The sequence below is a fragment of the Podarcis melisellensis genome (genome assembly GCF_964234715.1).
Source record: "Podarcis melisellensis genome assembly, chromosome: 16".
Classification (NCBI taxonomy): domain Eukaryota; kingdom Metazoa; phylum Chordata; class Lepidosauria; order Squamata; family Lacertidae; genus Podarcis; species Podarcis melisellensis.
Genome location: NC_138533.1, coordinates 4,131,632 through 4,155,557, shown reverse-complemented (window position 1 = coordinate 4,155,557; position 23,926 = coordinate 4,131,632). Strand labels below are relative to the sequence as shown.

The following is a 23,926-nucleotide window of genomic DNA, read 5'->3' as shown; positions in this document are numbered from 1 at the left end:
ACTCTGATGTCAGTTCCCTGACATCCACCTCCCTCCCAGGACCCCCTCCACCCCCGGCCTGACCCTGTGACGGGACCTTGTCCCCTTCTTCAGCCGACGATGCAGGGAACCCCCTAAAGGAGCTGCCGTCATCGTCTGAGGACTCAAACCCCGCTTCCCACCCGCTCCGATTTCTCGCGGGAGGAGCTTCCCAATCTGATTCTTCCTCTCCTGACGATTCTCCTCCTTCCTCCTGGGAAGCCGGAAAACCCATGAAATCCTCTTCTTCCTCATCGGTGGTGGCCAATTGCTCCTCCCAGAATCTCTCAAGGGGTTGTGGAACACTTCCACCAGATATTCATCATCTATTTCCCCCGCGGGAACCCACGTATTTTCTGACTCGGGTTCCCCCTCCCAAGCCACTAGGTACTCCACCTGCCGCCCTCGCCAGCGCGAATCCAGGATCTCCATTATCTCGTGGTGGCGTTCCCTCTCTTCCAGTAGCGGGTGTGTGAGCACTTCCCCTCCTACCTCCCGGACCCTCCTCTCCCCTCTGTACGGTGAGAGCAGTGACCTATTGTCAGGGGCTCAGGAGCAGAGGCACAGGAAAGGGAGGAAATAGAGAGCGAGGGGGAGGAATCCGAAGGAAATGTTAGCGATGACAGCGGTCCGAGGTCTCTGAGTCTTTCCAGCGAATCGGAAGATTCACAGAAAGGGGCTCCCATGGTCAGAGCAAGGGGGTGCCTAGGGGGACACCCCAGGAAGAAGGGGCCAGAGGGGACTCAGAGAGCAGCAGTTGGAAATCAGGACCAGCTTCCCCACCAGAGCGCAGTAGGGGGGAGGAGTCCCAGGTATCGGGACCAGGAGGCTCACCGCCAGTGGGAGGAGAGGAGTCAGGATTGGCCACGCCTCCATCGGAGAGCGAGGAAACGGTCAAGAGGAAGGTGGAAGGCTGGGCGCGCGCGCCAAGTTCAAATGTACAGGAGGGCGGCGCAGTTGGCAGCCCGGATAGGGAGCCAGGTCCCAAAGCCCGCCGAAAGGAGGGAGAGGAGTCAGGGGGGTCAGCGTCAGCGTCAGAAGAGTCCAGAAAGGAGGAGACCCCGGGGGGCAGAAGGACCCAGAGGAGAAAGGAGAGACGGAAGAGGTGGAGTAAGGTTAGAGTCTTAAACTGGTGTACAGGGGGTGGAGACTCAGATGGAGCTTCGCCAGTCTAGCCTCTAAGACGTAGAGCTGGGGCGCTGCGGCTTGGAAATGGAAACTGTACTTCAATAAAGACTTTTGTACATTACTACCGGCTAGCGTGGGTCCTCTGTGAGCTGGGACCTGGAGCCAGCTCTGACAGTAAGCTCCATCTCACTTTTGCACCAAAAACCTCGCAACGTGAGTGGACGCAGCGAGGGGCGAAGATTGGTGTTTCGCGAGCTCACAAAAGTCAGGCAAGATGACTGCCGAACAGCAAATAGCAGCCCTGCAAAATGCAGTGACACAACTCAACGCGGAGATACTCGCATCCAGGAAAAGGGAAGATGAAGCGGCTGCCGCCTACAGGGATCTCCAAACCAGGTTGGAAGTGCTTACTAAGCAGGGGCAACCAGGACCCAAATCAGAGGGGATTGGGCTGGGGAAAAGAGGAGGCAACCTGGTCTCGCATTTCGATGGGAATTTACAGCAGTACCCTAACTTCCGAGCAGACGTGCTGTTTGCGCTGCAACTGCTGGATAAAGACTTTAGAGATGAGCAGGAGAAGGTGGGGTTTATCTTATCCCATTTGTATGGAGATGCTAAAGCGTGGCTGCGCAATCTGTGGAGAGATAAGGATCCGGCACTCCAAAGTGCGGGTGCATTCATTAAAGCGATGGATTCGTGTTTTTTATCTAATATAGACATTGATATCGCCAGAAAAGACATACATGGGTTGAAACAAGGAAGAGCCACTGTAAGGCAGTATCATTCTCGCTTTTTTGCATTGGTCAACGCGCTGGGTTGGGAGAAAGATTCTGCTCCAGTCAGAGACCTTTTTTGGGAAGGCTTGAATGCAAATGTTAAAGATGAAATTGCAAGGGGGGAGAGACCAAAGAGCACTCAGGAAGTTGTCCAGCGGGCGCTGACAATTGGGGTGCGTCTGGAAGAACGTCCATGGAGCAAAGATGAAGGGCGTTGGGGACGCACGCCAGCGAGAGCACCTCCCCTCTTTCCCAGGGATGCAGCGCGTGCGCAATCCACACCTCCGCAGGGAGGGGGAGAGGAACCGATGGAGATTGGAGGCGCCAGGGCTCAGTCAGCAACCAGAGCCCTAACACCGGGAGCAGTCAAAGCGAAGCCTCCTAGAGGGAACAGGAAGTGCTACATCTGCGACAGTGCTCAGCACATGGCGAAAGAGTGTCCCCAGAGGCTCCACAAGCACACTGCGGCCTCCGCAACAGTAACAGAAACAACTCAGCAGAGAGAACCACAGCAGGGAAACGGCAGAGTCTGGCTGGAGGAAGAGGCACTGGGGCCCAGCCAGACAAGTCAGTGAAGCAGTCCCCAGAAATTTTGCAGCCCACAGACCCCCTCCCGCCCAAACCAGTGGTGCAGCTCACAGCATCGCTCCAACTACCCAATGGACTCACTATGGAAGTGCCAATTACCATTGACTTTGGTAGTAACGCAGACTTTATAGGACTGGATTTCATTCAACAACACAACATAGCACTACTGCCAGCCACGCTGCCCCTGAAGGTTGTCACGGTGGATGGCAGGGAATTGCTGGGGGGGCAGGTGGTGCAGCAAACGCCTCCGATGGTGATGCAAATTGGGAATCACCGAGAAGTCATCAGCTTCAATGTCACCCAACTGTCGGACACGCCTGTAGTATTAGGCATGAGTTGGCTGCACAGGCACAGCCCAGCATTGGCTTGGTACCAGCGCCAACTGACCTTCGGCTCCTCCTACTGTGCGGAACATTGCATTCTGCCTAACCCGGAAGGGGAAGAGGATGACCCGCAGCTACAATTAGGCACGCTGCAAGCAGTGCCCCTCAAGTACGCAGCGTTTTTGGAGGTTTTCTGCGAGAAGGAAGCGGACAGGCTACCTCCCCACAGGTCATATGACTGCAAGATTGACCTCCTGCCGGGGGCGACGCTGCCAACCGGGAAACTGTATTCCATGTCTGAAGACGAGCTGCAGGAACTCAGGGAGTTCATAGATCACAACTTGAAGCGCGGTTTCATCCGGGAGTCGAAGGCAGTGGGGGGCAGTCCTGTATTCTTTGTGAAGAAAAAGGACACGCCCCAAAAAAGGCTGGTGGTGGACTATCGAATTTTGAACTCGCAAACCAAGCCCACAGCCTTTCCCATGCCAAAGATAGACGACCTGCTCGCGACGGTGAGGAAAGGACGCGTTTTCACCAAGTTGGATCTGCGAGGGGCGTACAACCTGATTCGCATACGGGAGGGTGACGAGTGGAAGACAGCCATGTTCACGCCCCTGGGCACCTATGAATACAGAGTTATGCCCTTTGGATTACAAAATGGCTCCCACTGTTTTCAAGCCTTCATGCATCACGTGTTAGCGGGTCTCCTCTACAAGAAGTGCGTCTGCTTCCTGGACGACATCCTGATATTTTCAGAATCGCAGGAGACTCACGAGAGAGACATCAAGGAAGTTCTGCAGAGACTGCAGGAGCACAGACTGTACGCCAAGCTGGAGAAGTGCCAGTTCGACATGAAGGAGGTAGATTTCCTGGGCTACAAGTTGTCGGACAAGGGGCTCGCCATGGACAGCACCAAGGTTCGCTCAGTGTTGGACTGGAAGAGCCCGCGCAATCGGAAGGAGGTCCAGCGGTTTGTCGGCTTTGCCAACTTTTACCGCAAGTTCATCAAGGGGTTCGCTATGCAGACGGCGGCCATTACCGACACGCTCAGCTCCAAGAAGAAGAAGTTCATCTGGACGGAGCAGGCGGAGCAGTCCTTTCAGAAACTCAAGCGTCTCTTCTCGTCCGAAGAGCAGCTACTGCACGTGAATCCCAGCAGACCGATGAGGGTTGAAACGGACGCCTCAGACAGGGCCGTGGGAGCAGTCCTGTTGCAGCAAGACCCGCATGGGGACTGGAGACCGTGCGCCTTCTACTCCAGGAAGCTCAGCAAGTCAGAGCAGAACTACACCATCTGGGACAGGGAGTTGCTAGCCATTCATGCAGCATTCAAGGCGTGGCGGCACTTCCTTATCGGAGCCAAACACACAGTGCAGGTCCGCACAGACCATAAGAACCTGGAGTACTGGCGCACGGCAAGGTTCCTGAACCAGAGGCACATACGATGGGCGGAGTTCTTTGCGGACTTCGACTTCAGGATAGAGTACATCCCAGGCGACAACAACGTCATGGCGGATGCACTGTCCTGGAAGCCGCAATACCTCGAGGAGGCGGCACCAGCGGCGGCCAAGCACATTTTCGCACCGAAAGCGTGGGCGTGCGCTTCGGCAACCGTGGACCTGGATGCTGTACGTCGAGCGCTGTAGGAGGACCCCTTCGCACAAGCCAAGATGGAGGAGGTGCATAGGGGCACGGCGAGGGACGACGAGTTCCAGATACGCGACGGATTGCTCATCCGCAAAGGGGCCCTCTACGTACCGGGAGACGACCTCCGCGCGAAAGTACTGCAGCAGTTGCACGATGCACCCACCGCCGGGCACTTTGGCAAAGAGAAGACTGTAGAATTAGTAGCCAGAGATTTTTGGTGGCCCAAGATGCGGGGGGAAGTCGCGGATTACGTCTCGAGGTGCGACACCTGCCAAAGGGCCAAGTCAGTGCACAAACCGCCGGCGGGACTGCTGGAACCGCTGCAGACACCGCTCGAACCGTGGGAGAGGGTGGCCCTGGACTTTGTCACGGATCTGCCCAGCTCGAGGGGTAAGACAGCAGTGCTAGTGGTGGTGGACATGTTCACCAAAATGGCCCACTTCATTCCGTGCGCGAAGGTGGCCACGGCGGAACAGACCGCCAAACTGTTCATAGACCACGTGTTCAGGGTTCACGGTCTACCACGGTCTATCCTGTCCGACCGGGGGCGACAGTTCATCTCGAACTTCTGGCAGAAGCTGATGGGCTTCCTGAACGTCAAGATCAACCTAGCGTCGGCGAGACACCCGCAGACCAACGGACAAGCGGAGCGGGTCAACGCCATCATGCAGCAGTACCTGAGATGCTATGCAAATCAGCACCCTGCAACATGGGTGGACTACCTGCCGCTCGCCGAGTTCGCCTACAACAACACGAAGCATGTGTCCACGGGGGTGACACCGTTCTTCGCCAACAACGGGAGGCATCCCAGAACCTTCCCGGGATTAGAGAGAGTGGGGGAGGGGGAGCCACAGGCAGCGGAAGCCTTAGCATCAGAGTTGCAGGAGGTCCACGAACAGCTTCGGAGGCAGTTAGAACTAGCAAAGCACGCATACAAACTGCAGGCTGACAGACACAGAAGGGTTGGGGAAGACATACAGGTGGGAGACTGGGTTTGGTTAGCAGCCCAGGCAGTGCCGGCCAGATCGTTAGCAAAGAAGAAGCTCGGACATAAGCAGCTAGGGCCTTACCAAGTCAAGGCACAGGTCAATCCAGTGGCCTTCCGGTTGACACTTCCGGAAGGATCCAGAATGCACCCAGTTTTCCATAGATCAGTGCTCACGCCCTACAAAGCACCTCACAGATTTCAGGAGCCAGGCACGGCACCAGACCCACTCAGGGAGACGCCCACAAGGGGGGGGGTCGCCAAGGGGGGAACCCATCAATGAGGTCACAGAGATTTTAGACTCGAGATGGGGGGAAGAGGGAGTAGAATATCTCCTCGCCAGAGAAGGTACCCCAGCCAACGCCAACAGTTGGGTGCCGGACTATGCTTTGGAGGAACCTCTGCTCAAAGACGAGTTTCATGCCCTTTTCCCACACAGGCCCATGCCAGCCGAGTATTTCGACGACTGGCTTTTCACACCCACACTTTCAGCCAGCACATTCCAGGGGTTCGCCTCGGACGAGGAACCGGCACTAGACACACGTTCCCCGGAGGGATCACCCTCGTGGTCTGCCTCAGACCGCTCTTATTGGTGGGACGATCGACCAGAGGAGCAGTGGCGCAGGAAGTGGCTGGGGGGTCCTTGGCAAGCAACATCCCCAGAGGAGAACGGGGGAGAGACGGACATGGACGTGTTGGGGGAGGACGTTGGGTTCGAGCACGGAGGCAAAGAGATGGAAGCAGAGGAGATCGACGTCGGCGAGAGCACGGAGAACGAGCCGGACTTATCCGGCTGGATGTACGCCACGGGGGACGAACTGTATCCGGCACTCACCCCCACAACGACGGAGCACCCAGTACCCACGCCGGAAGGAGGAGAGGGGGGAAGGGGGGGCTTCGAGGGGGGGATGGATGTCAGGGGCTCAGGAGCAGAGGCACAGGAAAGGGAGGAAATAGAGAGCGAGGGGGAGGAATCCGAAGGAAATGTTAGCAATGACAGCGGTCCGAGGTCTCTGAGTCTTTCCAGCGAATCGGAAGATTCACAGAAAGGGGCTCCCATGGTCAGAGCAAGGGGGTGCCTAGGGGGACACCCCAGGAAGAAGGGGCCAGAGGGGACTCAGAGAGCAGCAGTTGGAAATCAGGACCAGCTTCCCCACCAGAGCACAGTAGGGGGGAGGAGTCCCAGGTATCGGGACCAGGAGGCTCACCGCCAGCGGGAGGAGAGGAGTCAGGATTGGCCACGCCTCCATCGGAGAGCGAGGAAACGGTCAAGAGGAAGGTGGAAGGCTGGGCGCGCGCGCCAAGTTCAAATGTACAGGAGGGCGGCGCAGTTGGCAGCCCGGATAGGGAGCCAGGTCCCAAAGCCCGCCGAAAGGAGGGGGAGGAGTCAGGGGGGTCAGCGTCAGAAGAGTCCAGAAAGGAGGAGACCCCGGGGGGCAGAAGGACCCAGAGGAGAAAGGAGAGACGGAAGAGGTGGAGTAAGGTTAGAGTCTTAAGCTGGTGTACAGGGGGTGGAGACTCAGATGGAGCTTCGCCGGTCTAGCCTCTAAGACGTAGAGCTGGGGCGCTGCGGCTTGGAAATGGAAACTGTACTTCAATAAAGACTTTTGTACATTACTACCGGCTAGTGTGGGTCCTCTGTGAGCTGGGACCTGGAGCCAGCTCTGACACCTATGAAATACCGGGTGGATTTTCATGCTGTCTGGCAACTTGAGCCAGAACGCCACCGGGTTCACTTGGTGTGTCACCTCAAATGGTCCCAGCCGTTTTGGCCTCAGTTTCTTACACCCGCCCTTGAAGGGTAACCCTTGTGTGGATAACCACACCCGGTCTCCCACCCTAATGGTCTCCCCTTCCCGGCGACGTTTTTCTGCGTGTCTCTTGTACACCTCCTTGGCCCTGTCCAGATTCATCTTAAGCTGCTGGTGCAGGGCTTCCATTTCTTCCACGAACTGCTCTGCGGCGGGCATGCTCCACCTTTCCTCCCCCCTCCCGGGAAAGGCTCTTGGGTGACACCCATAATTGGCCAAGAACGGGCTCATCCCCGTGGACACATGCTCCGCATTGTTATACGCAAACTCTGCCAGTGCTAGCCTTTCTACCCAATCGTTCTGTCTCTCGTTGACGTAACAGCGTAGATATTGCTGTAAAATGCTGTTCGCCCACTCTGCTTGCCCGTTGGTCTCCGGGTGCCTCGCCGTCGAGAAACCCACCTCCACCTGCAATAAGTTCATAAGCCTCCTCCAGAACCTCGAGGTAAATTGTTTCCCTCGATCAGAGATGACCCTCGAAGGCACCCCATGCAACCTAAAGATGTGATTAACGAACAACTGGGCTGTTTCCTCTGCTGTCACTGCATGAGAGCATGCGATAAAATGGCACATTTTGGTTAGCAGATCTACTACTACCATGACTGCTGTCTTACCTCTGCATTTGGGTAAATCAGTCATGAAGTCTATTGACACCACCTCCCAGGGTCTTCCCGGCGTGGGTAAGGGTTCTAGTAGCCCTGCCAGGGCTGCCTGTTCCCCCTTGGCCCTTTGGCAGCGGTCACACCCCCGTACATACTCTCGTACATCTTCTCTCACCCTTGGCCACCAAAACTCCCTAGTGACCAGTAACATAGTTTTGTGTTGCCCAAAGTGCCCCGCTGTTGGGCTGTCGTGAAGCTGTTTGAGCACCCTCTCCCGCAAAGCCTCCCCGGGCACATACATTGCTCCCTTGTAATATAGCAGACCTTCCCTTTCCTCAAAGCCTCCCCGGTCACCCCCCGTTTCCCTGAGTTCCCTGATTCGGGTTTGGGCGAATTCGTCCTGGCGAATTAGCTCGGTTAGTTCTCGTTTCTCAACTAACGCCCCCCCACAAACCCATTGTTCTTCTGGGAACACGTGTCGAGCTTCCGGCGGCCCTTCTCCTTCCGTGTACTCCGGCTTCCGGGAAAGCGCGTCTGCCCTCACGTTCTCTTCTCCCGGCACGTACTTGATCTCAAAGAAGAACTTGGAGAACTCTTGTGCCCACCAAATCTGTCTCTGGTTGAGGACTCGAGCTGTTCTCCAATATTCCAAGTTCTTGTGATCAGTGCAAACCTGAATCTTGTGCTGCGCCCCTATTAGGAGATGTCTCCACTGCCGGAATGCTGCATAAATAGCTAACAGTTCGCGATCATACACCGTGTAGTTCTGTTCCAACTTGTTCAGTTTCCGTGAGAAGAAGGCGCACGGCCTCCAGGTGTGTTGGCTCCGTCCCGGCTGCAGCAACACCGCTCCTATCGCTCTGTCTGATGCGTCGGTCTCCAGCCTCATCGGCTTCTGCAGATCCACGTGCAGGAGCTGTTCCTCCGATGCAAACGCCTTCTTTAGCCTTTCGAAGGATTCTTGGGCACTTTCCGTCCAGACGAACTTCTTCTTGCTACTGAGGCAATCCGTGATGGGTGCGGTCAAGTCGGCGAAGTTCCTGATGAACTTCCGGTAGAAGTTGCTGAACCCGAGGAATCTCTGCACATCTTTCCGGGTTTTGGGGGCCTTCCATTCCAGCACCGCCTGCACCTTGCCGGGGTCCATGGCTAGGCCTCTGTCCGACAACCTGTATCCCAGAAATTCCACTTCTCTGGCGTGAAACTAGCACTTTTCCAGCTTGACCCACAACTGGTGCTCTTTTAGTCGCTTCAGCACTTCCCTGACATCCTGGACATGCTGTTTTTCATTGTCTGAATAGATCAGGACGTCGTCCAGAAATGCTACGCAGTTTTTGTACAGCAGGGGACCCAGCACATGGTGCATGAAGCTTTGAAAACAGGCCAAGCCCGACTGTAATCCAAATGGCATGACTAAGTACTCAAAGGCCCCTAAGGGGGTGAACATGGTGGTTTTCCATTCGTCCCCCTGTGGGCAGTCAAGCGCTGGCGTTTCCCTGCACCTTTTCCTCTGCGCCCTCCACCTCGCTTCCAGCGGCTCCCACCATCCCTTGCCAAGCCTTCCTTTGTGGACAGACCCTAGCAAAGTGTCCTGGCCGTTGGCAGAGGAAACACTTCTTGGTGCTTTTCCCAGCCTTTCCCTCCCTTTTGCCTCCCTGGTTGGCGCTCGAAACCTCTCGCGCCCGCGCTCCATCGATTTCCATTGGCACCACGTCATCAGGAGGCTGCTTAGGCATCTCAAGAATGCAGTAGTCAGGGGTGCGCTCTCCTCTCCCTTCCCGTCTTTCCAAAGTGCGCGCTTCCTGCCGAGCGCCTATCGCAAGCACTGCTTTAGTCAGTTCATCCATAGACTGCGGGCGGGGCACACGGGAGAGCTCGTCTTTAACGGTTGGGGACAACCCCTCCTCAAACAGTATGGGCTTCGTATGGGCGGGCTATCCAGATCCCATTCGAGCCGGTGTATTAGCATAGCAAAGCGGGACCAATAGTCTCTAACGGAAAGATCCCCCTGCTTGCATCTCATCAGCTCCCTCTGGGTTACACTCTCCCCCAATTGGCTTGCGTACATTGTGTCCATTGCCTGAAGAAACTTCCGGACATCCCTCATGGCGGGGTTCTGCGCGGCCATAAGGGGTCGAACCCATTCCCTCGCGCTGCCCTCAAGGTGCCCCACGATATACGCCACCCTCGCTGCCTCGTCGGCAAAGGCACCATGCTGCAGCTCCAAAGCGTACTCAATTTCTGTTCGGAATCCATTATATTCCTGGGGCTTCCCCCCAAATTTGTGTACCAGTCCGGGCACCTTTTTTCCCACTGGGGTGAGTCTCACCTTCGCGTCCTGGGTGCGCCTCTCATCCAGCCGTGCCGTCAGCAGGGCTACATGCCGTTCCAGCTCCTGGTTCCTCTTAACCAGGTCCTGCACCCCCGCAGCTTGCTCCGCTGCCCCGGTGCCTCCAGTCTGGCTCATGTTTCTCCTGCTTGCGCACAAGTAACGTCAGTGACTGACGGATTGCTATAATGGTTGTGAGGGGTTACTTGTGCGTAAATGGCCTTAGATGTAGTTAGCTTGCTTGCCCAACCATGCTTAGGGTCAGATCTCGCCCTCCGTGACCTGTTAGTCACTTGCAGAATCCGTCAGTGGGCGTTTCTTGAACCTCTTTCAGCATAAAAGCTGCTTGACCCCGAGTCTCCTCCTATGTTCCCTGCGTGGAACGCGTCTGCGCAAGTAAGGGGAAGGCAGGGGCGTGCCAGCGCTCTCTCCACTGGTTTCGGGTGAAGGGTCTTGGAGCCCTGTCTCCAATTCCTCCATCTCCCTCACTTCTCTATTGGTGTTACCTTGAATTCCTTCCCCCCTGCTGGTCCCCTCTCCGGCATCGCTCGGGAGCCCTGCCTCCGCTTCTCGCTCTGATGTCAGTTCCCTGACAGCGCTCATCTAGCTTTACAGGCCGAGGGAGCCGGCGTTTGTCCACAGACAGTTTTTCCGGGTCATGTGGCCAGCATGACTAAGCCGGAGCAGTACCTATTTATCTACTTGCACTTTTTGGGGTGCTTTCAAACTGCTAGGTTGGCAGGAGCGGGGACCGAGCAACGGGAGCTCACCCCGTCGCAGGGATTCGAACCTCCTGATCAGCAAGCCCTAGGCTCAGTGGTTTAGACCACAGCACCACCCTCGTCCCCACAAATTCATACAAATGTGCAATTCGAAGGCTGGTGTTTTTCAGTTCTCATACCATTTTTGGAAACTGAATCTGAATCTGTTGAATGGTCTCTTTAAATTTGAAGGTTCATTATGGTTTCACAAGATGTGTATGTCTTTAAGGGCCACAGCAAATAACGTGACCTAGTTTTACAGCTGTGAAGCAGTGTAGCAGGTGGTAATTAAGCTGTTGTGTATGGTATTTTACATGGGTTCTCTCTGTGCTTTGAGGAAAATATGTTGGCATGGGGTCACTAATTTGACTACCTTTACCCCACCTAGATTCACTTGATGTTCCTAGCAATTCAGATGCAACTTGACTCCAATGTTATGTGTTTGGATTAATTACTGTCATGTCAGCATCCTCCTTTGCTCAGCATGCCATTTCGGGGTGGTTTTCTGGCTGGGCTTCACTTTGCATGATGTTCTTCATGTTCCTTCTAATGGAATTTGATGCGTTTTATTGTCTCCCTGAATAAGAATAATGGTAATAATTATTTTAATTTTGTTTTTTTCTACCCCGCCCTCTGATTGGGTCACCTCAGTCACTCTGGGCAGCTCCCAGCATATACAGAAACATAAGAGAACATCAAGGGACGCGGGTGGCGCTGTGGGTTAAACCACAGAGCCTAGGACTTGCCGATCAGAAGGTTGGCGGTTCGAATCCCCGCGATGGGGTGAGCTCCCGTTGCTCGGTCCCTGCTCCTGCCCACCTAGCAGTTCAAAAGCACGTCAAAGTGCAAGTAGATAAATAGGTACCACTCCGGCAGGAAGGTAAACGGCGTTTCCATGTGCTGCTCTGGTTCACCAGAAGCGGCTTAGTCATGCTGGCCACATGACCCAGAAGCTGTACGCCGGCTCCCCTGACCAATAAAGTGAGATGAGCACCACAACCCCAGAGTCGGCCACGACTGGACCTAATGATCAGGGGTCCCTTTACCTTTACCTTAAGAGAACATCATGTTAGAGGACATTCGGCACAGAAACATGTGTGTATACCTTTAAGAAGTTTCTGGGATTAATTGGCTGCATGTGACCGCTGCTATAAAGGAAAAAAGCTGAGTTTTGTTGCCGGCCTGCAGGAATAACATCCACCAGAGTTTGTGTTTATTTGCTTAGTAATAAAGTCTTCGTTTTAGTTTGGGTTTTTACACCTATGTCTCCTGGAGTCACTCTGTCCTCTGCCACCGGCTGGAAATCCCCCTCCAACAGGTTATGGGCCCAGTCCCCAGTCCTGAGTGGGCAGAGACAGAGCGTGAAAAGAACCCAGAGACTGGAAGCAACTCAGCGTTTCTCAAGCAGCTGGCTGTGTGAAGGCATCGGCAGGGAGTGTCTGTTTGGGACCAGGAGCCGAACATTTCTTCAAGCCACGTGTGAGTAAGGACTGAGTGGAAAGCTGAAAGCTGGGTGGTGCCATGGCTGGACTTGGAGCTGGAGCTCAAGGGGGAGCTTCCTATTTTCCAGTAGAGAAACTGGGAGAGTCCAATTATATGTCATGGAGTTTACAGATGCAGGCGTTTTTAAAGAAAGAACAATGTTGGACTGCAATTGTTAACCCTCCTGTAAAAGAGGAGGATGAAGAAGTAGATGAAGCAGACCAAAGGCTGGAGGACAAAGCATATGCCAATTTAATTTTGAGTTTAGAGAAGTCTCAGTTATCTCATGTGCGAGACCTTGAAACAGCAAGTGAGATTTGGCAAGCACTGAGAGCAATACATATTAGAGACACTGCTGGCAGCAAAATTACTCTAATGAGAGCTCTGTACCGAGCCAGACTAAGTGAGGGTGAATGTGTTTCAACACACCTTCAAAGAATGCGTGATTTATTTTCACAGTTAAATGAACTTGGGGAACATTTTTCTGAACAGAGAAAGGTTTATATTGTGCTGTCTTCACTTCCTGAGTCATGGGACAATTTAGTGATGACTCTGGAAGCAATCCCAGAAAGCCAATTAACAATGCATTTCTTAACTGGGCGTTTGCTTGATGAGGAGGAAAGACGCCATGAGAGGAAGGCCACAACCCCTCACTGTAACTCCAGAAATGCGAGGCAGTCCAGTAAAAGATATGCAACTGATGAGGAGCGGCAATCTAAAGAGGTTGTAGACCACAGAGAGGAAGCAGCGTTCACAGTTAGAAGATGCTATCGTTGTGGGTCAACCAAGCATTTAGTACAACAGTGCACTGTGTCTGTGGGAGAAAATACAAGACAAGGGCGGCCTGCGTTTGCTGGGAAGCGAGGAGACAGGAAGAGTCGAGTCCAGTATGTTTCTGCAGCAGTTCGAGGCACCAGTCACGACGTTGGACAAGACTGGATTTTAGACTCAGCAGCAACAAACATTTTTGTCAAGTCTGCACAAACTCTTGTAGAAAAGCAGCCTTGTAAATCTGTAAATGTAGTACTAGCTGATGGAACAGTGCATGAGTCAGCTGGAAAGGGTAGTGTGAATATCAACTGTTTAAGTACCAAGTTTACCAATGTTTTATGTGTACCAAGTTTAGAAAATAATTTGCTTTCAGTAACAAGTCTTGTTAAGCAGGGATTTAAAGTAACCTTTTCTGGTTCAGGCTGTAGAATAGAGAAAGCTGGAAAAGTGGTTACAGCGTCACTACAAAATGGTTTGTTTGTTTTGAAAGACCAGCTAGTAAGTGAGTCTGGGGCATGTGTTAAAGCCTGTAATAGAGCCTTGCATGATGAGTGCCAGCATCTGTGGCATCGTCGTTTGGGGCATGCCAATTTCCGCAGTATTGCAAAAATGCCAGAATTAAGCAAGGGAATTAAAATGAAAAAATGTTCAGTTTTTCTAGACTGCAATACCTGCAAGGAGTCTAAAAGTAAGCGAGGGTCTTATCCTGAAAGTACTAGAATTAGCAAGAGGCCATTTGCTTTAGTACATTCAGACCTTTGTGGGCCATTTGCAGAGTCTGAAGGAGGAGCAAAGTTTTTTTTGGTTCTTGTGGATGATTATAGCCGGTATACTTGGGTATATTTGTTAAAACACAAAAGTGAAACTGGTCAACTGATTAAGAATTGGGTCAACTATATAGAAAGGCAGTTTCCCTACAAAGTTACCCAGTTGCAAAGTGACCGTGGAGGCGAGTTCATGTCTGAAGCCCTCCAAGTTTGGTTGAAAAAGTGTGGTATTAGTCACCGTAGATCGTGTCCTTTTTCGCCTGAAGAAAATTCAGTTGCAGAACGCAAGATAAGATCTTTACAAACAATGCTAGATTCAATGCTATGTGATTCTGGCCTATCCAGGAAGTATTGGGGGGAAGGAATTCTGTGTGCTAACTACATACAGAACAGATTGTTTCATTCTACCATAAACAACACCCCTCATTTTTTGCTTTATGGAAAAAAACCCTTTTTGGACCATGTTAAAACTTTTGGTTGCTGGGCTTGGGTTCACATCCCAAAAGGACAGAGAAGGAAAGGAGAGCCCAAGGCAAAGAAACTTAGGTTTGTTGGCTATCAAACTTGGTCAACGGGGTATCGTTTTGCACTAGGGCGTGGCAGAGTTGTAATATCAAGACATGCAGAGTTTTGTGAGCAAGATGGTTGGGTTCGTTTACATGGAAATTCAGAAGTTGTGTTATCTTCTGATGATACAGATAAATTTGTGAAATCTGAGGAAGAAAAGCCACAAATTAAAGAAAGTTCTGAAAGTGACAGTGATGAGGATTCAGGGGATGAGGATTCCAGTACACAATCTCCTAAAGCTGAACCAATTTCTCCTGAGCAGGATAAATCAGAAGGGGAAGATAGTTCAGAGGGGGAGAGTGTTCAAGTTAGAAGGTCACAAAGAAGCAATAATGGGGTACCTCCAGAAAGGTTTACTATACAAGAAGCTAAAACTGTTGATGTGAAAAAGGAACCTCGTGATTATGAGGAAGATTTAAAGTTACCACACCAGGAAATAGTAAGGTGGAAAAATGCAATGAAAGCAGAAATGAAATCTTTAGCAGAACACAATGTCTTTACCATTGAGCCATTGCCAGAAGGAAAAAAGGCAGTGGGCTGTAGATGGGTGTATAAAATAAAACACTTGGCAGATGGTGATGTTAAGTACAAAGCCAGACTGGTAGCACAAGGCTTTACTCAAAGAAAAGGTGAAAGCTTTGATGAAACCTTTTCTCCTACTCCAAGGAGTGAAAGTGTACGCTTATTGCTAGCTCTTGCAGCACAACGTGGGTTTAAGGTAAACCATTTTGATATTGAAACAGCTTATCTTAACGCAAATCTGCAAGAAGAAATTTTTATGAATCAAGCGCCAGGTTTTGAGGCAGGAGAACAGAATTCTGTATATAGGCTGAACAAAGCAATTTATGGGCTCAAACAGTCAGCTAGAAATTGGAACGAGTGTCTTGATAATGCTTTAAAAAATCTTGGTTTTAAAAGAAGCTTAGCTGATAACTGCTTGTACACTAAAGGAAAGGGTGATAAACAAGAATTGTGTTTGTGTTATGTTGATGATTTGCTTTACTCTACAAAAAGTGACAAGCAAGTGGAAAAATTTGCAGAACAACTAAGAAAGGAATTTAAAGTAAGAGATTTGGGTCCAGTAAAAAATTATCTCGGTTTAGAAATTCAAAAAACATGCACGACTGGTAGCAAAGTTGGGAGTTGCTGTGTGTGATATGTAAATATGTTCTGTTCTGTTTAAAATACTATTGTTTCTGTTTGAATGAGAGGGGGTGTTAGAGGACATTCGGCACAGAAACATGTGTGTATACCTTTAAGAGTTTCTGGGATTAATTGGCTGCAGGTGACCGTTGCTATAAAGGAAAAAAGCTGAGTTTTGTTGCCGGCCTGCAGGAATAACATCCACCAGAGTTTGTGTTTATTTGCTTAGTAATAAAGTCTTCGTTTTAGTTTGGGTTTTTACACCTATGTCTCCTGGAGTCACTCTGTCCTCTGCCACCGGCTGGAAATCCCCCTCCAACACATCAAACATTAAAAACATCCCTATAGCCTTCAGATACCTTCTAAAAGTCAGACAGTTCTGTATTTCCTTGACTTCTGATGGGAAGGTGGGGTGGGAGGGCGGGAATATAATAATAATAATTTTTTAATTAATATCCCACCCATCTTGCTGGGTTTCCCCAGCCACTCTGGGCGGCTTACAATATATATAAAAACACAACAAAGCCTTAACTTTATATAAAAAGCACCCTTAACAGACTAGAATGTGGGGGGAGAGCACCCATTTCTGATTCACGAGGTGCCAAAATGTCTGGGGCTGGCCCGAGGGGCTCACCATGTGCGGATTTTCTGCCAGTGCCTTCTGGCATCTTCTTCAGTTCTTTTGCTAACTTACCTTTCACTTACTCTCTTCTTAGGGCAGGGAATGAAGGAATCACTTGGTTCCGAAGCAGATATTTATTTGAGATTTTATGCAGCATGATTTGATGTCTATCGACAGATAAAATTCAGATTGGTGGAAAGAGACGTTCAAATCTCCACGAGCAACTGGGCGTGCCACTGGAATTGTTTAGGGCTCAAATGAAATTTCACACAAATGGGAACTTAGACTTCCAATTAGACCCTTAGAGATGCGAAGGTGGCCACCCTCGTGGGTTATTTTCCGTTTTTGTTTTCCAATTGATTTTGTTAAAGTTGGAAAGAAAATACATGTGTACTACCTTGAGCTTCTTGGAGGAGGAGGTGTGATATAAACCTGCTTTATAAACCAGGCTAGATGGGAGCTATTTTGCCTGACTTGAGCTGTGAAATTACTAACCATGGTATTATCCAGGGTCCTGAAAGAGATGACATAAAAATACAGTCTTTACTTCAGTCTACATTAATTTCTTCTTTATTGAGAGTCTGTCATTGTTGGCTGGTTGAAGGAATGGATGACATTAGAGAATTCGCATATACTAGACCAGCCGTTCTCAACCTGTGGGTCCCCACGTGTGCAAAAGAGAGAGAAGCTCGAACAAAGTAAAAAGCTCACATTTATATTTTGGCCCATTATACAGAGTGGTAAAAAATGTCACGAAGAGCGATGGTACGATTGCCAGCTAAGTGTTTGACAAAGGGTTGATATTTCAGTGATTGAGGAACTGTGGGGGGGATTGAGGAACATGTTGACAATAGGATGGGAGAGGTTGATGGGTTTTACCAGGGGTCAGCAAACCTTTTCAGCCGGGGGCCAGTCCACTGTCCCTCAAACCTTGTGGGGGGCCGGACTATATTTTGGGGGGGAAAAGAACTCCTATGCCCCACAAATAACCCAGCAATGCATTTTAAATAAAAGACACATTCTACTCATGTAAAAACACGCTGATTCCCGGACCATCTGTGGGCCGGATTTAGAAGGCGATTGGGCCGGATCCGGCCCCCAGCCCTCAGTTTGCCTACCCATGGTTTTACCTATCTTTGAGCCCATCCTGATTTCTCTTCTCACTAAAGATTATTCAATGTTCCTTTATGTTTTTTAGGTGGGGTCTTGATGGTTATGTCTGGCGCTTACAGGAAGGAAGACAGGATTTATCGCTTTGGGCTTTGCGTTGACTCTACATCAGCATATTAACGAGGGTATGAATGGGAGTTTGGCCATGAATGAACTATTGTGAAATAAAGTCTTTGTTTTTTATGTTTGTGTGAGTGATTAGTTTAGCACTGTAGACTCAGTAGGTGGCACTGTGGTGTTGCCAAATATGAAGTACAGATACATTCGTATTTGTAGTGGCAGGAAGATACACTTTGACATTTTACAAGATTAGGAGCAGTTTCATTCTTATAGAAAAAAGATATACTCATACATAGAAACAGCGATGCACTGAATACATTGTGATATATACATTGTGATACATTCATAAAGGACGATTACATAGACGCAGTAATGAGATATGACATTTGAAGTACAGTGGTGCCCCGCAAGACGAATGCCTCGCAAGACGAAAAACTCGCTAGACGAAAGGGTTTTTCGGTTTTGCATTGCTTCGCTAGACGAATTTCCCTATGGGCTTGCTTTGCAAGATGAAAACATCTTGCGCTTTTTTTTTAAAGCCGCTTGAAGAGGCGCAGTTGCGACGGACCGTGCTTCACAAGACAAAAAACATCGCAAGACGAAAAGACTTGCGGAACGAATTCTTTTCGTCTTGTGAGGCACCACTGTAATACAAATAGCACAAGACAAATAACACAAGAATGCTTTCTACCATTTAAGGAAAAAGGTGTGATCATTTTACTTCTCATATAATATACAGTTTTAAGGACAAAGAGCAACCAATCACATGAGAAAGTATATTTGGGCTGAGAATCATATTGGGAGTGGAAAGGTTTACCAAAACAAAAAACTCTTGAGGTTTTATGACAATCAAGCAGTTTTTAAATGATGTGAAATAAAATAAATATAATATTATGAACGGTGACGAGTTTTAGCTTTAGGGAACAAAATTTCAAAACACTCCCATTTCCTAAGCTTTAAGGAGGAGTCTGTGGTTCTGCCATGTGTACAAACTTCCTCCCTCTGCTGTACATCCACTTGGAAGATGCATCTGCCATGCTAAAGCGTCCACATGAATACAAATAGAAATACAAATACAAATAATATCACTGAACATCACATGCAGAGGAAAATTGCTTTGCAAAAATGTCACCACCCGCTGTGTGTCTCCCCCCCCCCTTTGGAGTCCTTCAGAGAGAAAATAGTTCCCCTTGTTCTTTTGGTTCCCTGAAATGAGCCACAATACATGGGTGTAAGAGATGCATTGAAGAAGGCACAGAGAGTCCCATAGTCATGGGAAGAGCCTTTTGGCTCTGTGGGAAGCGGCCCTTTTGCTGTGGGGTTCAAGATGGCCACTGAAATCCACTATAAAGGAAAGGCTCTGGGCCTCAGCCGTTTGCCACAGGGACTAGAGAGCTGTTTCCTAAAAGGCTCTTGTCTCTCCTTCAGTGGAAAACAGAGAACCGCTCTGAAGCCCCACAGCAATGTTACATGGAGAGGACTAAATAAAAAAATTCCTTCCAGTAGCACCTTAAGGACCAACTAAGTTAGTTCTTGGTATGAGCTTTCGTGTGCATGCACACTTCTTCAGATACACATGCACACGAAAGCTCATACCAAGAACTAACTTAGTTGGTCTTTAAGGTGCTACTGGAAGGAATTTTTTTATTTTGACTATGGCAGACCAACACGGCTACCTATCTGTAAATGGAGAGGACTAGTGGCTCTAAGCCGTTGCTCTCCCAAGGAAAATGGCCGCCTGCTTCTCCCTCTCGCACAAGGGTTGGTGTGTGGCAAAGGACTGTGCTGAGATGAGAACAGGGTGAAGAGGAAGGGCAGTGCTCTGCTCCTCATACCCAGGAGTTGCTGTTTACCATTATGGAAATCGGAATGGGGTGAAAAGGCATTTTCTCATCCCACTGGAATGCCACCCCAGTTCTTAATGAAGACAACCACCACCCTGTGCTACTGGAATTCCCCCAAAGGCAGACGCCTCCAGAGAAAAAACAATTTTCACAATACATAATTAAACTGCGGAACTCCCCCCCACAGGAGACAGCGATGGCCGCCAATTTGGATGGCTTTGAAAGGCAATGAGGCAGTTTCGTGGAGGATAATAAGGCTACCAATGGCTACTGGCCGTGGAGCCTGCCTTCTCCCTCCTCCGCATTCTGCCTCTGGGTCCCCGCTGCTGGGAAATGCAGGTAAGCCTTTGTTTGGATGGAGGGAAGGTTGTAGCCTCTGCCTGCCCCTCCTCATTAAGGGTATCCTCTTTAAGGGAGCCAGGTGTGTGTGGATCCTGTCCAATGCCTGTCCCCCCCTCACAGTGCTACAATTCCCAGCGCCCTTAAAGATCTACAGTGCCTAATAATAATAATAATAATAATAATAATAATAATAATAATAATTTATTCATAACCCACCCATCAGGCTGGGTTTCCCCAGCCACTCTGAGCGGCTTCCAACAAAAGATTAAAATACAATAATTCATCAAATATTAAAGCCTTCCCTAAACTGAATTCTATGAAGAGGGAAAAGTGTTTTAAATGTGTTTCAACAATGAAGTTTGTCTGTAGCCATGATGCTCCACATGTGATGCTTCAAAAGCATGAAGGCTTAAAAAAACCAAATCCCATAAAGAGGAACACGAAGAACTTCCAAGATGAAGCTGAGCCAAAAGAAAGCAAAGCAGTTTCCTGAGCCAAGACGTCGCCTGACATGAAAGATAGCATCTTACAATTGGGTTACAGGGTCTGGGAGGGTGGCCAGGAGCATTCCGGTAAAGTCTAGACTTGACTGGGGTGGGGTATACTTAGCCAAATTAGTGACGCCATGTTGCCCGAAAAGTCCAGAGAGAAACGGTATAAAAGGCTTTTCCACCAGTGCCTTGAAACATCTCCTCTCTTCCGCCACTCGGCTTCTCCATCACTTGGTAAGTTGTCTTTCATTGAATCGCTTCTTAGAGGAGAGAAGGAAGGAACTGTTTGATTATGGAACAGAGATCTTTTTGAAATTTGGTTTGACTCAATTAGCTGTCAAGACAAGAAGCAGTTTTGGGAAGAGAAACGCAAATCTCCACATCCTAGAAGTTGTGCTACTAAGATTGTTTAGGGCTCAACAGAAAATTTTAACCTAGAGTTGTATTGGGGCTTTTTGAATTGCGAAACTGGGTACTTTCATGGTTGGAGCCAGCTAAGAAAAGAAGATAGCAGCCGGGGTCCTGAGTGGTTTTGCAAAACCTTGCCTAGTGTCCCTGTTCCCTGTCTTTCTGGAGAAAGCTGCTCTGGCCATGGTCACACCTGGGGCTGCCTTGTTTTGGCCACACTGACTCTTTCTTGCATGAGGCAGGTCTGGCAGAGCCAGGTGCTCCCCTGAAACCCTGGAAAGGGAATCCTTCTTTCTGGTGAAGAGAGGTGGGGAACCTCTGGCCCTCCAGACATTGCCAAACTACAGCCCTCATCTTCTCTGCTTCCTGCAGCTGCTGAGATTTGTAGTTCAGATTCAAAGCGTTCCGCATTCCTGCTCTAGGGACGACCCTCTGCTAGATGAACCCATGGTCAGATGCATTGAAAGGAGCTCTCTCTCTTCTGAATGTAATGCTGAATGTGGGAAGGTGGCTTGGAACATCCAGGGAAATCTAGAGGAAATTGAGGTGCGGCATACTTAGCCAAATTAGTCGCACCATGCCAAATTGTTTGCTTGAACTCTCATGAGAAACCGTCTAAAAGGGCCCACAATGTATGGCTTTTCCACCAGCTTTCCACCAGTTGGTTTGCGGGAGGTGACAGCTCAGAGGCAGACAGTTTCTCTCTGCACTTGGAACAAATATCTTAGCTGGTAGAATTAATTACCCAAATTAGTGGTGCTGAAGCAAGATATTTGCTGCAGGTGCAGAGAGAACCTGCATAAAAGGGCTCAGCGCGTAGGGCTTTTCCACCAGCACTTTTGAAGATCTCCTCTCTTCGGCTGCTCAGCTTCTTCAGCTTTTGGTAAGCTACTTTTAAGTAAATTGATTACTAGAGCAAAGAAGTTTGCAACGGATTGACTATGGGGCAGTTATTTACTGGGGTTTTTCCCCAACATGCCTTCCTTCTTAGCTTCACATGGAAATCAGATTTGGGAAGAGACCTTCAGGTCTTTACTTGCAATTCCCTGTGCCACTGGCATTGTTTTGGGTTCAAACAGAAGTCCCACTTCTAATAGGACTTCTGAAATGTGGCGCTGGGCCCTCTCTGGGATGGAGTTGGATGAGGGTGAAAAGGGGGATCTCTTCCTCCTAAGAGACCAGAACTGGCAAGGGGAAGATGTCCTGTTCTGGATCTGGTTGTGCTGTGTTTGAAAGAGCAGCTCTGTGTAATGGGAAGATCCCTGGACCCATTTTCCCTCCTCTGGGAATCTCAGGCCAGTGCCCCATCCTCCTCTTCTTCTGAGAAAGGTGCTGTGCCGTTGTCACAGGATGTGCCCACGTTGCCTCTCAACGGGAGGACTGAGGAGCACTTTAGGCAGGGCTGACAGTTGCCTTTTCTTGGGTGAGGCAGGTCAGACAGGGAAAGAGGCTCAGCTGGACTCCTGGGACGTCAATCCCACTCACAGCTTAGCAGGGCTGGGGAACCTGTGGTCCTCCAGATGTAAAACAACTCCCACCCCCTCTGGCCTTGGCCAATGTTGGCTGCTAGGGCTGCTGGGAGTTGTAGTTCCACAAGCTCTGGAAGGCTACCCGTCCCCATCCCTGCTGTAGAAACAACACTCAACTAGGGGGACCAACAGTCTGAGCCCAGAAGAGGAAGGATCCTGCAGGGCCAGAGCATGAGAGACGTCTCTCAAATTTCAGAGGGAGAGGGAGAAGGGTCAGAGAGACACAACCTGTCAAATGGGGGTGGGAATCATTGAGACTTTTCCATTTTAAAATCACTATTTTAATGTTTTTCAACTTACTGTCATTTTAATGTCATTCAACTTACTGTTCCAGGCCTGGCTGCAACGATTAAAAATCAACATTAAATTAATCTTTTATATCTCTCGTTATCTGAACTGTCTCCTTCCTGGATATGCATTCTTTAAGTCATCGTAAAGGAATCTCAATATAAAAGCTGAAAAGTAAGGGGAACTGCCTCCTCCCTGTCTGACAAATATTTCTCTGGTTATCTGAGAGATAATGTCTGATTTCCCCTGTTTTCACATGTTTCTGAAAGTATCCTTGAAAACATATCATTTCAGAGTATCCAAGACCCTTGCAAGATGTCTGGTCTCAACAATCTAACTCCCTCCCCCCGAGACGAGGATCTTATAGCTATAATATACAAATTCGCTTTCGTTGTCGAGCGGCCACTACGATTCCCTCGTTGAGGATTCACTTCTGCTGCTTCCTTTGATACTTTGGATGGTCTCACGTTTTGAACAGAATGCACAGCAGTCATGTCACTCACCAGATGCACCCAGTTGAGAATCGTCTGCTTTTCTGATCCTAATGTAATGTAGTTTGTGCTCTGGAGGGCCAGGAAGTCCGAAATGCTGAGCGCCCACTACGCAAACTATCCATGGCTGCCGACATGTCATCTTTGCTCTGTAACACATTCTTTCCCCTTGCAAATCTTCCTTCCGCCTCTGCTGAGTGTATCCTCCATTTATGCCATGCAAGCCTCAGTTCACTGAGTCAGAATTGGCGGAAGATCTGAACATCTTCCACCAAGAGGCTCTAGCCTGGGGCCATTTTGGCCTCCTGTGAACACTTTTATGAGTGTTTTGCTTTCCTTTAACCTCTTAATGTTGAATGTCTTCTCCTGCTTGACCTGTTGATCCCAGAGAATGTTCCCTCCTTCCTTGCTAGCCATTAAAGCTTCACTGCAGCATCACAGAGGCCTCTTGCGTGTTTTTCTCCTGCTTTACTGGTTCTCAGCTCACCTTTCATGAAGGGCAACTGGCAATCACAAATATGTCTCCTTGATATGTGTCTGATCCTGTCCCACACCCATCTGTGCTGACCCCTATCAGCTTCTCCTGCCTGAAAGTCCCTGCCAAGACAGGCACCGCTCAGTTGGAAGGAGGGATTCCCAGCTACTCCTTGGCAGCTGTTTCTGCAGTTCCAAGGTGTCCAGGCGTGATGAAGTCAGCAGAAAGAGGACTCTTCTGAGAGTACTTTTTACCCTTGCCAGGAATGGGGTTAGGGGGGTTGAGTTGAGTTTGCATTTAAAGGTGAATCTCTCCAATTCACAATTTACAAATTGACATAATAGCCAAAGCACAGCACCCTTCGAAATACGCACTTGTATGAAGGTGTGATGCTGTTCCCCAAGCAAGCAATATTTTGAAAGAAAGAAAAACCCATATGTCAAGATGAAAGAGTGCATAAAATGAAGAGATTAGTGAATTAGCTTAACATACAAATGTGGATTAGATC

General features: G+C 49.7%; 3 long non-coding RNA genes across 4 annotated transcripts in view; 1 reads left to right on the top strand and 2 right to left on the bottom strand.

Annotated features, from left to right (window-relative positions):
• The window catches only part of LOC309358785, a 31,353-nt gene extending 15,324 nt beyond the window's left edge, over window positions 1-16,029 (bottom strand). Inside the window, exon 1 of the long non-coding RNA XR_014163596.1 lies at window positions 12,074-16,029. This is a non-coding gene — a long non-coding RNA (uncharacterized lncRNA). The remainder of the gene's footprint in view (window positions 1-12,073) is intronic.
• Window positions 1-23,926, bottom strand: part of LOC309358749 — a 129,280-nt gene that overhangs the window by 94,067 nt on the left and 11,287 nt on the right. The gene's annotated exons all lie outside the window — the stretch shown is intronic.
• On the top strand, window positions 18,203-23,381 carry LOC309358804. 2 transcript variants are annotated; one of them, XR_014163619.1, is made up of 2 exons: window positions 18,203-19,733; window positions 22,747-23,381. It is a non-coding gene; the product is annotated as an uncharacterized lncRNA (long non-coding RNA). The 2 variants fall into 2 exon arrangements; XR_014163620.1 differs by lacking the exon at window positions 18,203-19,733 and adding an exon at window positions 19,927-20,461.